This window comes from Ctenocephalides felis, unplaced genomic scaffold (assembly GCF_003426905.1).
Source record: "Ctenocephalides felis isolate EL2017-DRISC unplaced genomic scaffold, ASM342690v1 CF-g0.4_SCAFFOLD_03571, whole genome shotgun sequence".
NCBI classification, from domain to species: domain Eukaryota; kingdom Metazoa; phylum Arthropoda; class Insecta; order Siphonaptera; family Pulicidae; genus Ctenocephalides; species Ctenocephalides felis.
This window is the reverse complement of record NW_020539725.1, coordinates 29447781-29464093: the sequence shown is the minus strand read 5'-3', so window position 1 is coordinate 29464093 and position 16313 is coordinate 29447781. Positions and strand designations below refer to the sequence as shown.

Sequence of the window (16313 nt, the reverse complement as noted above, 5' to 3'; positions counted from 1 at the left end):
TCTCTTTTATCCCTTGCCTTGATTTTTTGACTTCATATCCTGATTCTCAATCCTTCCAACACTTAATCCAGGAAGGTCTATTTTAACTTGGAAATTCATCTCTTTCATCCCTTTCCTCGATTTTTTGACTTCATATCTTGATCCTCAACCCTTCCATCCCTCAACCCAGGATGGTCTATTTTAACTTGGAAACCGCTAAAAACTTAAACTATTATTTTTAAATTAAATTAAATTTAATAATGTTTGTTTGTGATGGTTATAAATTAAAATTACGTTATTTTCTGTGAAGTAAGAGCTGTCAGCAGTTTCTACTGACGAATTGAGTAATAAATTTACTCACAAAACTTTGCCAAAATAATTTCTCCAATATCTCAATTTTATCATCAATCTAAATCGATTATTATGCAAGAACAGTGTTTTTTTTTATTAATTTTTATTCATTTCACTGTTTTATGTATTTACATTAATTTATCTCTATTGCAAAAGAAAAAAACGAGCAAACAACTAATCACTTATTTGGTCATTATATAAGAATCGCGAAGACCCCAACCCACATACATAAAATTTGCAAGAATTTCTAAATGTTATTTTACCATAAAAAACACATAATTTCTGTAATAGAATCTGAAGTATGTGCGCGAAGGTCGTCAGATGTCGAGAGGTGATTGTTCGGCTGATAAGATATATTTATTGATTGCAAATGTAATGAACAATCACTTGTGTTAATTTTAGTTGAATTACTCAAGGACGATAAAAATTATCGAAAGAATAATTAGGAATTTGTCAAATGCTATGCAGGCCACAAGCGAGTACTGTTTTTCATTAAACTTTAATTAAAGTTTCAATTGATGATAGGTGATATTTTAATTAAAATGATTCAGCATGGGGTTGAGGACAACTTTGATTAAGAAAATAATTTTCACAGAATAATTGCCACGGCCAAAACAGTGTCATCTTTAAACCAAAATGTAAAGTTAGTTAATTTATTTTTATATGAAGCAGTAGTAGTATATCACCAATCAAAATTATATATTTAATAAACTGTTGTGATGATACTATTATTTGAAAATGGCTATTAAAAGGCAATCCAATAGTTGTTCCATTCTAGTTCTCGGTATATTTTTATTCAAAGGCAACTAAATTATTGCCTGATTATGATTATAATTCAACTTTTTCGCTGAAAATGCCCAGAAGTGCTTTTTTCTAATGAAAACATATTTTTGATCTATATTTACAAGTGAAAATGTATAAGTCGTTGTGATGATATCATTATTTACAAATGTCTATTAGAAAGAAAATAGACCGTCAGGGTCGTCTTATTACAATTTCCATATATTTTTATTAGGAGGCAACCGAAATGGTTATTCTTTTCTGATGTTGATCAATTTTATTAAATGGCAACTTTATTGTTGTTTCTTTTCTAATTGTGACTATATGTAATTTTTATGCCAATTTTTGACAATTGCTAAAAAGATAAATATAATCACAATCAAAAAAGGAATAACAATAGGATTGCCTTTAAAGAAAATATATATAAAAAAACTAAAATAGGAGAACCATTCGAGAAGTCATTTGCAAAAATATGATTATCTTAACAGATTATAAAACTAATTGCTCTGCAATCAACTAAAAAAATATAAATAAAGCATAATCAAAAGTATTTATTTGCAGGTACTAAAAAGTTATTAAATACTAATAACTAACTTTTCATTTCCTTTCAACTTTCTATTAAATATTTTATTACTGCAATCAGATTCATGGGAATTGTTTTTCGCTATAAATCAGTATCAGTGTGTGTTTACCAGTAGATTATACAATTTTTTGAAGATATCGAATTGACTCAGAGATACTTTTGTTAACATACGTTTTGTTATTACAAGATTACAGTATATCTCAGAATACACAAAAATATCCGCCCGCTTTTTAATCACACGTTAAAAAATTCCTAAAATATAATTAATATCAATACCAAAACATTCGATTGCTTGGTTGAAAAATATTTACAATACCGGTGTCGAAGATGTTTACCGAATGGTTCCAAAATGTTTTCCCAGTGGATGTTTTAAAGAAATTTCAAACAAATACATTCGTAGCCATATTTGAATATGAATCCAGCCATATTTGAATTACGATTTTTAGTATCAATCGACAAAAGGCATCGTAATGACATCGGATTTCAAATGAGTTTCAATGACCAATTGTGTGAGTACTCCGTGTAATGTCGCGTTTTGAATTGTTTGTTAGTGTCGTGTTAAAAATAGACTAATTTTAAATATATTTTTATAATAACTCGTAATTATTTGGCCCAGAACTCATTGTGAACGTGTCTGCGAAATAGTGTTGTTTGGATTTTTTCAAAATTAGTATGCACATAGTTAATGCATATTGAGTTAAAATTTACTACCTGCCGACTTGTGTTATCGTATTTTAGGAATATTAAATTTACATATTTGGATATTTTTCGACCGTGAGTAACAATTATTGTAATTGCTATGTATAATTTAAAGTTTTTTAATTAGTGATATATGTTTTGGTATTTTAATTTTTCAACATTTTGCGCAGCAGTAAATATAGGAATTGCAAATATCTTGTTAATGATAAATACATTTTGAATCATAGAATATTCATATATATATATATGCATTTATTAAGCTTGTTAGTTTTGTTCTTGAAAGGCATGTGGAAAAAAATTACGAAGTAAATTTCCGATGACTTTTTAACACAGAATTCAGAATCCAGAATCTATTACTGCACTAATAATTTGATACGATATAAATTGCCAATATATTGAAGTGTGAAAAGTGCAAGCAGTCGTGGCCGAGCGGTTAAGGCGTCTGACTAGAAATCAGATTCCCTCTGGGAGCGTAGGTTCGAATCCTACCGACTGCGAAAAATATATTTTGCAATAAACGAACAAGAAAACTAAAAAAACAAATTTCTAGTTACTAAATAAATATTATTTATGGCCAATCGAATCGAACGCGCTAATTTTAATTTAACATACGACAGCTATTTTTATTTGTTTGCTATTAGATTGATTACATTAATGACTCTCTGCGTAGATTTTTACACTTTAACCCTTTCTACTCGCGTTTTTCAGAATTTATATATTTTGCCGCCGGAGCGGCGGCATCGGAGTCGAAAGGGTTAATACTAATGTTTTTTTTTTGTTGAGTCACTGAGGCTTTCTACTATATATAAGTTTATGTAAATATAATACTTTTATGTCGATACTTTAAATAAATTAGAACAAGTTTCCATAAATGATATAATTAAATTCAATTAATTAATTAATTAAGTGAAACTATTTAAATTAAGTTAATATGTAACTTTCTGTGAATATTTATATCAATGCATCTTAAAGGCAAAATGAAAGTACTATTCAGGTTCTGTGTGGGTCCAGAAAATCAAAAAGTTTTTATTAACCATAACCAGTTGATACAGGTATAGAGATTTTTGGCGCGATTAGAAGTTCTTTAAAGAATTTTTTTTTTGTTATGAATCATATTCATGTCGTTGATGTATTTTTTTTTTCAAATTATTTATAGTTTGAAAACAATTTAACCATATTATTTATAATATTTTGTTCGTTTAAATGCAAAAGATAAAGTGCAAAATGTATTTTTCGCAGTCGGTAGGATTCGAACCTACGCTCCCAGAGGGAATCTGATTTCTAGTCAGACGCCTTAACCGCTCGGCCACGACTGCTCACGGTGTACATCTTACTTTTAGTAAATGCATGGGTAAATTTTATACCATATGAAAGCGATCGAATATATTGGTAAACCACATATGTAATGTCGGTTGATTAATAGATAAAATGCAGTATATAGTTCATAACTTGGGTTCAGAGATTTTTGAGAGATAGAGACACGCAATGTGAAGAATAAATTCCTTAACCTTAACATTTTGAAGAAAAACTTTCGTGCACACATAAGTTCAAAATTTAAAGAACGAAGAACATAATATCTGTTAAATTGTTTATATAGTATTATAACATTTTTCATACTTTTCATTCAGACCTTATTAATCACTTAAGTTATTTTAATACCTGCTATAGTTCACCTTCAATGTTCTAAATAAACCAATATACAGCTTTTATTATGCTAATTATTTTCCTAATAACCATTAATAATCATATTATTTTTTGTACTTAGATTGTGTGTATTATTATAAAATTCGACCTCGTAGTAAAGTCATATAAATTATGACATGCGGTATTTTAAGGTATAATAAACGCTCATTCTTGCTTTGGGCGTTTATTATGAATTCTTGATACAACAGTGTCGTAATTAATTGTTAGATAATATCTGATTTTATTAACAGATATTTATCTATTGTCAATCAATACATTAATGCTGTTGACAGCCTTTTATCCTCTTGTTTAATTGATTTGAATAACATTAATACAATAGTGTTATTGCTAATAATATAGTGTAGCTGAATTGATTTATAATTTTCAAGCGCTCTCTTCGATTCAAGGGTAACTATGTACGTTTCAAGTATAAATTAATATCTGTGATATTGATTCTGGTAATTTTACATATTTGTAAATCTCACTAATGATGAACGTGAGATATTGAGTACAATATTTAATTCTAACCAGATTGCAGGTTTGATACCTATCTCAAAAAGCCTGATATAAAGCAGTATTGACAACGGTTTCAAGTGTGAAAAAGCCGCAGCATAACTAAATCAAATTAAAAATTATCATACTCAGTGCAATTTTAATAATAAAATACATAACATAGAGATAGGTCGACTTTGGGTTTCCTTCTAAAAGCCCACGTGGTGAACAAAGATCACCACGACAGCTTATATCAAGACTCTTAAGTTCCAATCACTGCTCTATTGAATTAAAAACAAAATTTCTAGAATAAAAGTAGGAATGAAATATAACTCATATTCCGCTTAACTTTTATTATAAGTTGAAAGCATCACTTAATATTGGCTTTTTTTATATCTCCGGTTAGAATTAATAATATTCTGTAATCAATCAATCAACTCTCATTCGTGATGTGTCCGGGAATCGCGATTTATCGCATGCGACTTCGGATCAATCGTTTAATAATGGCGCAACAACAATCATCTCTTCCGGTTACTACGGATATGCGGATTGCACGGTTGTTGCGTAACTGTATCAAAATACACAGATTCAATACTAACGTGTGTGTAAAACTGATGAAATGCTGCTATTTGGATTATGGATAGAGTAATTTAGAATATGGATCAGAGACATGGACCCCACCAAGCAATACCAGCAAAATTATCGCGACCGTTTCGAAATGTACTGCTCAAAGATAATGCAGGAGATAAAGAAGATCCAACAATATAAGAGTGAAGGCAGCCCTGCGGTATTTGATTATAGGAAGGAAAGAAAATTTTATCCATTTCGGGAACAAAGTGCCTCCAATGCGTTGCGATTAAAATAATTATAGATTGACTGCAAGGGTAATCTGCTAAGATAAAGATGATCAACGATTTATATGAGTAGAGAAATTATGGAAACTTGAAATGCGAGAAACAAGTTAAGGAAAGTATGGAAATAGAAGTTTGAAAAATAAATAGTGAGTTTTAAACAAGGATGAAGAAGGACATTGATTATGTGATCAGTGTACAAAGTCTACGCATGATCCCAGATTTATTCTATAATTTTGTAATAATGAATTATTACTCAAAAATATACTCGTATTTTGATAACCACCAGTATATCCAATAATTTTAACTCACACTTCACCATTATCAAAAATATTTTTTTTTTATATTATTAACAGCAATCTCAGAACTCAATAGTTTTATAAGCTTGTTGAGATGAACCCAAAGGTTCGCCTATCTCTGTTTGAAGAATTTGTTATTAGAATAACTCTAAATAATTATCGGATGCAGCAATGCCGCCGAGAAAATATATTGCTAACTAAATTTTCAAATGAAAATTGATGCCAATGGTGCTTAACATCAGACGGGCATCGAACCTAGAAGTTCTGAATAAAACCTCATTCTCTTGCATCAATTGGTACTTAGAGGTACATCGTGGATTAATCCGAGATGGAGCAGCTTAATTAATTAAAATTTAATTTTAATGATAAATATTGAAGATTCCTGTTGAGAATTTTGTTTAAAGTATTCATGTTCATAATGCAATAATCATTAATAATAATATTCAATATTGATGTAATACTATTTATTGTACATATGTTACCAGAAATTCAATTTTAACTTTATTCTTACAATTAGTTTTGACCTGGGCTAGCACAAACTAATCCTGGGCTCGGTTCCTACCTAGGCCAAGCTCGATATCAGGCAGCGTGACATCAAATTTTTACTTGGGGTTATAGATCTCTGGTAAAAATTGCTTTTACTTATAACTATTAGAAATATACATCTAATATAAAAATTCTGCGCACAGGAGAATGGTTAACCTATGGGTTGCCTCTACTCAAACATTGGGTTATAAGTCTTAAAACAACCGGCTGAGTATTTTTTATTAATTTCTGAGTAATTCTGATTGCTGTTGTAACAAGAAAAAAAATCAGTAGTAATAATTTAACATTGGTATCATTAGTAATTTCCCTTTGATTTTGTACACAATTTGTTTATTTTTAATTACATTGTTAAATCTAATGAGTTTATTTTGCATTGATTATAAAAATGCTAAAGAGCAATAAGGATAGCTGAAATTACTTTAATATTGAAGCTATTTAAAGCTGTAAAAAATCCAATACTCTTATTTATCGAACACCTATTTAAATTAAAAAAATATATAAATAATTATTTTTGAAATAAAATAAGTTCTAGTACAAACGCATTTATTTTCATACCTTGCTACATCTCCTATCAAACGGATGTGATTTAAATCAAATAAATATTCTGTTTCGTCGTAATCGAATCTTATCTCAGCATAAATAACTTTTATTACTAACAAGTATGCGATAAAATTATCAACACTAAAAGTCTTATGTATAAATATGGTTTAAAATTGCATAACGAAAACACTTTTTTTTTGTCAAAAGTTACGTGTTCGCGCGGGGGCACGGATCTAAAAAATCTACGTGAAAGAATGTTTTATCTAATGACCTAATCGAATTACTGTGTGAATGGTCAAAAGCAAAAAATGCCGATAAAGCGATATGCTAATGTTTGTAATAAAATTGATATGAGAAAGTTTTTGATACGGATTTTTGCTACGTATTTGTATAACAATTTTGTACGCTTTTTGAAGTTGTTCATTGATTGATAAGTTAAATATTTATGGAATAAAACGTACATAGTTCGTTTATTAATATGTGTTTGATATGTTCGTTCATTAGTAAGAAATAGACTACTTTTAATTAAAATCATATCGTTTGTAGTGGAATGTGTGAATAATATTTGTTGTTTCTTATCATTGCATCCCGAAGAATTTAAAATGCTCATAAATTTTATTTATGAAAAATTATGTTTAGACAATGATTAATTAATTCATGATACCAAGCTCAATCTCACTTGAGATAATATTAAAGATGTATAATCTCAAGTGAGAATAATTTTGGACATTTTTTTATTGTCTATTTTTAGACTTTACATACATATACATTAGTCATATACATTTTATGTAAGTTAACTTTGCGATTTTATTTTATTAATAATAATATTTTATTACAACGATAATTATAAGCACACCATATATATATACATTTTTTGTCAATAATGTTATAAAATAAGTTGGGAGGGAGATTTTTTGCCTTACTATCCTTCATAGTTCTTGTCTTTCCTTTTCTCATTTTTTGCAATCCATAATGGCGTGCTCTGCATCCGCCCTTAGTCACTCCACCCAAGCAATTGCAATTTTGAGCATTACTACATAATAATAGAAAAGCCAAAAAATACTGTTGTATTATAGTAAAAAAATGTCACAACTAGGTAAGAACAACTCTTGGTTTGCCTTTCAGAGATATTTGCTAAAAATAACAATCGCATAAGGATTGAAAATTCTGAAAATTTTCGATTCCACAAAACATCAAAACCGTGTGAGGTAGTAGAAAATTAACTAAACAACAGGCGCTACCACTATTATCTCATATGTAAGGAAATTGACTTTTTATGCAACGTGTTTCTTTGGCGAGAAGTCTCGGAAAACACTTCCGTTTTTGTTCAGAAACGAGTTGTGTGAAAAAACCGACAGTGCGCAATTAACAAACGCTTTTTAATCGTTAGGTAATAAAAGACCGCGATTATATAAGCGGAAGATTAAACACAATTGGAATCTGCGAATTTTTGTTATGATGACAATTTTAATGAGATTTTATTTGTGTACAAATAACTTGAATGAAATTGGTAATTATAATTGATAATTTATACTCATTCAAGATTATTACGGATATGTTTGTTGTCATTTTGCATTGTTATTGTTCTTTGAGTCATTATCTCTAATTTTAAAAGTGAGGAATTTAGCAGTTATTTGATTAAGGGGGTTGTTCTTTTTTTATTACAAAACATGCAAGATTTTTGTTTTTGTTTTTCTCGAAATGTATTCATCATAAAGACATGCAGTTTTGTTTAAACAAAAATTACAAAATCATAGAATATTAAGAAATTTTTTATTTTATTTTTTTCGCCGTCATTTTTTAACCAGGGGGCGCCAAAGTGGGCATTGCAAAATCGATCTCGTTTGCGGTGCCACAGATAAATCCGTTGCGCATCGCCTGAAACAAAAAAAACGAAACTACGTTGAAGAAGAAGTTTGAATCCAGTCCCCCTACCAAAATGAAAGAAAAAAAGCAAGAAGGAAGAAAATGGCAGCTAATTGAAAAAAAAGTGTCAAAAAAGGCTATTTTTTGGGACGAGAAGGTTCGCAAAATTTTTTTTGCGTAATGTTATCAAGTTGTTTGAGGTAGGGGGACTAGGTATTGCAGTGGTGAACAAATTAAAAAAAAATGCAAGTCGATCCGACTTGTAGTTTTTTTTTCATTTGTGGCACCGCATTGAAAAAAGTCAATTTGAGAAAAACGTATTTAAAGTTTTTAATATAATGTACTAAATACACTATTTAATTCATTGTACGAAATACACGATGGTGTTCAAAGATGCTGACACATTAAAAAGGTCATGTGCATGAGGTATTATAATGAAAAAGAGGCAGCTGGCATACAATAGCTCGCGGAACGATAAAAAACGCTTCAGAAGGTCATACGTATAGAGATATATATATATCTATAACTTCGTCAAAAAAATAGATATTGAGATGATTTTTTTTTTAAATAATTCTAAGGTTTTTAGCTTTCATAATATCAAAAAATCTCAAAACCGAAACAAATAAAAATAAAAAAAGAACAATCCCCTTAAGCAATCGTATAATTATCTAATTTATTTTCTCTGGTATTGTGACATGGGTATTCAAACATGAAAACAATTACATATGTGTTCCACAGATTCCGTAAATCACATCACTCAATAAGTCTGTAGGATATCTAAGAAAAAATATTATTTTTGGGCATTTTTTTTTTATTCAATATAGTGTTCTTCGAAGACGATATACCGAGCATAGAGAACTTCGAACTTTTCGATACAATTTTTGTAGTACGATTTATATTTTGCTACAAAATTCGGCGATCATCTCTCTTCATTCAGAAAAAAATTCTTTACAGAGAGCATCCCTTTGAGATCTGAGAATTGGATATGGTCACTGGAGAACAGATATAGAGAATTTAGTGAGTCGAAAGGAAATTCGTAGTCCAATTCATGTTTTTTTTGTCACTGTTTTCACGGATTTGTGACTTCGTGCGTTGTAATGATGAAGCAGCTTATTTTTCAAACGAGGCTGTTTTTCCGTTTTCAATCTTCAAATGCTCCAATAACGTTAAACAATAGTCACTGTTGATGGTCTGGCCTTTGTCAAGATAGTTGATAGGGATCATTCCTTGCCAACTCATTCCAAAAACTGACGCCAAAACCTTGCCAGAATTGATCCAGAGATAATTCAATCATCAGGTTGCCTTTTAAAAAAATCACATAATTAAGAAGTAGCAGTTCTGAAGTGTCGGTCAACCAAACAAGTAAAAAACCTCTTTCAAACATTTTTTAATTACTAGTTCATACAATTATTATCTAGTAGAAACAGTGGGCTCTCCTCCATTGCCGTGTCTATAACTGACCTCACGTATCAACTATTCTTTCGACTTTCCAAATCACTTTTCTCTTCGGCACTGGGTGACCCGTCGGCGCGCGGCGTGTTGACCCGCAATCACAAAAAAGCCAGGTTTAAGGTGTCAACTTCTATTAGCGTTTGGCCGAATGAAATTTTCATTACGCAACTTGCAGAGGCATCGAACCTAGATAAATAATAGTCAGGAAATAATGAGTTGTATTCAGTAAATCCAAGTAATGAAATTAAACTTTAATGTTCATTTATAGGGAAGTACAATTCTGCTGGTTCCTGAGCTATAAATCATAAGTGTCGGTCTCCAATAAGTTCCTAATTAACAAATCTATTCTAAGACTTATTTGGTCATTTGATATTCATTTGTGTGCAGCAGTTTAGCCATTCTAATATTGATAGTCTGCAAAGTTTCCGGAATGAAATGATCAGACAAATCGTTATTGGATCCAGTTATTGTAATGTAGCTTTTTTATAAAAATCTGGTAATTGATTTTATTAGAAATGAGAATAATATGGGAGTATTTCATATAATGCGATAAATGGTTATCCACAAAAACAAATCAAGAAGCTCTTTTTGAAGATTTTCCTCGATTTTATGCTAGAATTTTACAAAGTGACTAATTGTGTAAATAGTAATATAAGGATATACCTATTTTTAAACAATTTTTATATTTCTATAATATTTCAACTGTATACATAACCCGGGTTTCAACTTCAAAGAATACTGTCTGAGATTCCTAAAGCATCCTGGCATATATCGAACAAAATAATATACAACGATTTAAATATGGATTCAGTGCAGGAAGTGATAAAAAGTAGAAGGACATCTTTACTAACAGACTATATATATCAAATACACGTTATAGAGTCATCAATTACAGATAACTCGACCACCAGGAAGAGATTATAGAAAAAAAGCCCATATAATTATTCTTATAAAGAATTGGGAGCACTTGAAGAAAATTCAAGAAAGTTAATGCTAACCTCAACTTCAACTAGAACTTTTAGGATGTTTTTATGTTCTGATTGCTATTTACCAAAAAAAAAAATAAATGGATTGTTTTTGATAAAGTTGCCCATGAAATTCTCCAAAAAAACTTTTTATACTTCTCTTTGAACTTTCAATTTCTAAAGTAAATTTGTCACCACAATCTTCTCTCCTTCTAAGGACACAAAGTTAATAATTACATAACGGTGTGCGATTTGCTGACAGCTATTTGCTTATTATATAATATTCAAATGGTATTCAAACGAATTTCAGTCAACGACATGCGTTTATGATATTTGTTACGTCGTCGGCATAATATTAATTTAATAACGCGGAAATCATATTTGTCATATATTAGCGATTTGGACACAAAGTTTATGAATTTTCACAACGTTGATGGTTACGTAGTAAAAAATGATTAAGCTATTTGCGTGTTAATGATTTAGCTTTAATGAATATTATACATACTCAATATAGGAAATATTAGAGATGAACTTTGATAGATTATTGATTGCTTGCGATGGTAAAGAATGTATCAATGCAAATATAAGTAATAAATAATATAATTAGTTAATAATGAACCGAATAATGTGTTGTGTATAAAAATGTAATAATATGAATACAAAAAATCTAAAAAATTCTAGCATGTGAGTGACATTTTGCCTTGTGGCAAGTTGCATGAACGTACCGATGCGTAAATAATTGATTTCATAAATAAAATTTTATATTTCTTATATGATCTACCAGTTTGCCTATTCATCTTTTAACCATCTTACCTGTTTTCCTGTGAATCTGTTACCTGCCTGTCTGTCTAACTATTTACCTCTTTACTTTTATTCCTATCCATCTGTTTACCTGTCTACCTGTCCATCTGCTCACCTGCCTGCCAATCGTCACCTTGTTTAACAGCTTACTTGTGTATCAGTTTATCAGTCTACCAATCTATCTGCCTTAAATGTGTCTGACCAGATTACCAGTATACCTGTCCAGATGCCTATCCGTCTACATGTCTACCAGTTATAACTGCCAATCTGCCTACTTTTTTCTACTTTTCTACCTGTTTACCTGTATACCTATTTACCATTAATTTTATTTATATATGAATGAATAATAATGATTTGTAAAGATCATATTTGATCAACTAATGTCATTTTTTGCATTTTTTTCTGCATCTCCAAAACTGTCTTTGCAAAAATGTAATCAGTTCTTCATCACATCAATACACAAGTAAAATATTTTTTCAATAGTTCAAATCAATAAAAAAAATTAGTATGATAAAATGAAGAAAATACAAATTATCGTTTACTTTGTTACTATGACAGCCCTTTTTGCTTGTATTGAGTTATTAAAACCATCGCCTTAGCACGAGGAAGCTTATAATTGGCTCGGAGATTTACTCTTTGATTTAACACCAGGTGTTCAAGTTTATGTCTGCATAATAAGTAGAGAGCATGCTCAAATCGCATTTACACTAATCACCTGATATGTGCAGAAGAGTAGAGCAGTTAAAGTCAAATAGAAATTATTACGATGCATTTTGTACTCGTGCCTTAAGGTAAAAACTTTCCGTTTTCTAAGAAGAATTTTCTTTTCACATTTCTAAGTTTTTTTAATTTTTAACTCTGCTTTTTGTCATTGTTATTTTTTTCAAAAGTTTATATTTAACTCCACACATTGTCAATACCAATCGAATGTTTTGAATCATACTATCTTAGCCGCTTTATCAACTTTTTCACAGAGCAAGTTAAGCTAAAATAATCAAACAAATATGTAAAGCCATGAAAACTTTTCATTTTCGTTCTTTCGCAATATTAATAACTTACACTAATTTACTAAGTTGATTATCATTGGACTAAAATTAATGTTATTCATTACTCAAAATACCGGGTGCTACTTAATTGCACAAAATTAAACATATGCAAATTTAAGCAAATACAGGTTTTGCATAAAGTAGTTTATTTATTTTCACTTAAAGTGGCGTTATATAATATTAGCCATGCATATGAATGCATACGAATTAACATAAATCACACAATTCTAAATTGGCAATAAAAGTGAAATATTAAATGGATTTTACAATTATGACATTTGACTTGTGTAAAAATAATAATTGATAATTATTATTTTAAATTTGATGGCTCAAATAAAGAAAAGTTTTCTTTAAGTAGAATCCTATTTTCTCGATGAAAATTCCTCTGAGATAAATAAACTAGCCTGTTCTTTTTATGATCATACTTTAAAATGCAAAACGACTTTACGTTAATGAAATTGATTTATATTTTGCATCTTGAACCTTAGACTTTTATTAGACAAGGAAAATATACATATTAGATGTTAATGGCATACACATAAATACTGATTCACATAGAATGAAAAGGTAAACGAAAATTATACTAATTTAGAAAGTATTCGCTTAAAGTTGAGCGCATATATGTGCATACATAATCATCAAGATTTTTTTCTAAATATAATTGGATTTTTATCGAAAGTGTTTTGAATTCCTGCTAATCTATTTTGTTGATAGAAATATTCAAATTTAAATTAAATCCAGAAGTGTGGGTTGAAACTGATTGGACATGTTTGTCAACATTAACTTTTATATATATATATATATATATATATATATATATATATATATATATAATAAAAAACTTCATATTATAAGTTGCCAGTATTATTAATGGTATTTGATTTCAAGCACTAAACACATAAAAGCTTTTAATGGAAGAGGAAATTGCTATTTGTTGTTTCCCATTTATGGAAGGGTTTTAATGTAACCTTTACTTTCTTAATTTTTTTTCTGCGGAATTGAATTTTTCATCAATATCAATTGCTCAATTAATCTTTTTAATAAGATTGTTAATAAAATTACAAGCACCAAATATTTTGCGTACCCATTTATTTCTTGCGTTCTTACCCATTTATTTCCAGTTATTTTATTTTAGAATTTCAATCGATAAACTAATGATTAAATTTAAATTAAATCAAACGTCCTTAATTTCATAATTCGAAAAAAAGCATCAAAACATTCAATCAATTTAAAATCAAGAGTTCGTGATAAGTTTTTATATTTGCTAGCAATAGTCATTGAAATTTTTATTCTTCCGCCTCGGATAACCTGATGTCAAACAATAGTGATATCACTTTTTACTTGAAAATATAGAGCTATATATGATTTCAAGTAAACGTCTATAATACGTCTACCTTACTATTAGAAATACATCTAAAAATAATGTCATCATAAAAATAATGGTTTACCACTGGGTTGCCTTCTAATAATACTAGGTTATAATAATCATATTTTACAACTATATTTTTAAGTAAACGCTAAAGTCACTACTGCTTGATATCGAGTTGTTTGAGACGGGTGTTGATTCTATTGTGGTTACTACGAGCACAAGCCTACCATGTATAATCATACATTATCTTAAAACTCTTAAATGGGTTTCAATTCTAAATGAAGGCCTTATACCAACATTCCTAGTATTTACTTTTATTGTCTTCATTTTTTAAATTAAAATATTTCACAAATTTTGATAATTGTTTTAATTTTATTGATAGTTGATCATTATGTACTCATTCATCATTAGTATGTATGTAGTTCTTCGATTATTCATTGATTAGTTCTATAGGACGTTGATGTCATTTCTACTAGTGCAAGGCAAGAGTTGAAAACAAGTTTAAAAAGTAAAGGAGACTTTTTTATTATTTTGAACAGTAATCAAAACTTGGGAGTTCTATAAACGGTTGTGCTAATTTGACTTAATACTATATTTAATACTAGTCGGCTGATCGAAAGATATTATTTGGGAAAGATACTGATTAGTTTTAGGTGAAAATCTACCGAGCCGTTTTCTTGTAATTAACTGTTAAAATTAACTGTAATACTAGTCGGTTCTACAAATGGCAACCCAAATACTCTTAATGATGAATTATTATTGCAATTTCGGTAATAGGGTGAATATTTATTGATGCAGCATTTCCGGATCAGGACTTGATTTACTTATAAACATATATTTATTTATTTATTTATTTATTCATAAGCAAGCCGTAATCAAGAATAATAGATATTAGTAAGATAATAATAGGATAGTAATTTCATAATAATCATAGTAGCTGCACGAATTTCGCTTCTGAAAAAAAAGCTGAAAAAAGCATTCTAACATAAAATACAATGTTCATCACCAAGTTCATTATATTAAAATCTATTAGACCACCAGTCAAGCTGAAAATTTTTGCACTAGGTTGAAAGTTGCCAAGTGAAAACCTTGGGATCAAACCTGGGACTTTTGATTCAGGTCCAGTCGTTCTAGCTACTTACATGCTAGTATGTAATAAATGATAAAAATAATGCACCTACAATATAACTTCAAATGTTTCTTAATATCCTTTAGCATTGTTTCTTTCAGCTATGTCTATTAATAATTTATCTGTACAATCCTGTCAATTGAAATCGCAAACAAATTGAATGACAAAGAATGAAAATAAATTGTGTGTCAAACGTTTGTCATGTATATAAATTCTCATTTGCAATTGCTGCTCTGAGCATAATGTCTTATTCCTCGGACGAGCAATAACCCTCTCGGATAGGCGCTGTCATTAGCATCCATGAGTGCAGTCAGCCCGCGACGGACGTCTCGAAGATATTTATTGCGCCCGAAGTCGAAGTCCACTAGATAACTCGTTCGGCAAATAAGCCAGAGGCCTTGGGTGCAGGAAGCAGACTGAAGACTTATTTGCATGCGAGACTAAGTTAATATGGGATATTGGAATGAACTTATCTGTCTTGAGCGCGGATGCGCTTCCTTATTATGCACTATTTATAACATCTGAAGATTTTGCAAAACGTTCCAGTATTCTAACTGGAAGCAAGTGGTGTGCATGACATCAATGACATGGGATCGAAGAGGCACTGATATGGAATCCACGCAAAACTAATTGAAAATATTAAGTAATGTTATTATTAATTCATTACTTTATTAAAATACGAAAAGTACATGAAAGGAAAGGTCCAAGCATTTTTTTTAATAGAATAGGAAATAAAAAGTATGAATATAAAAAGAAGTAAGTGAAAATCAATATGATGTATGTAATTTGATTTATTGAAAATTAGGATATAGAAAGTATTTAAAATAGAAACTAGTGGGGTGCATGGCATCGTGCCTTAGAGCAAATTGCTGGAACTTTTCG

At 29.7% G+C, this 16313-nt stretch overlaps 1 protein-coding gene and 2 non-coding genes across 7 annotated transcripts in view; 2 read left to right on the top strand and 1 right to left on the bottom strand.

Annotated features, from left to right (window-relative positions):
- The window catches only part of LOC113385359 (disheveled-associated activator of morphogenesis 1), a 340934-nt gene that overhangs the window by 233587 nt on the left and 91034 nt on the right, over window positions 1-16313 (top strand). The window lies entirely within an intron of this gene.
- Window positions 2808-2889, top strand: Trnas-aga. Its single transcript has one exon. It is a non-coding gene; the product is annotated as a tRNA-Ser (tRNA).
- On the bottom strand, window positions 3627-3708 carry Trnas-aga. Its single transcript has one exon. It is a non-coding gene; the product is annotated as a tRNA-Ser (tRNA).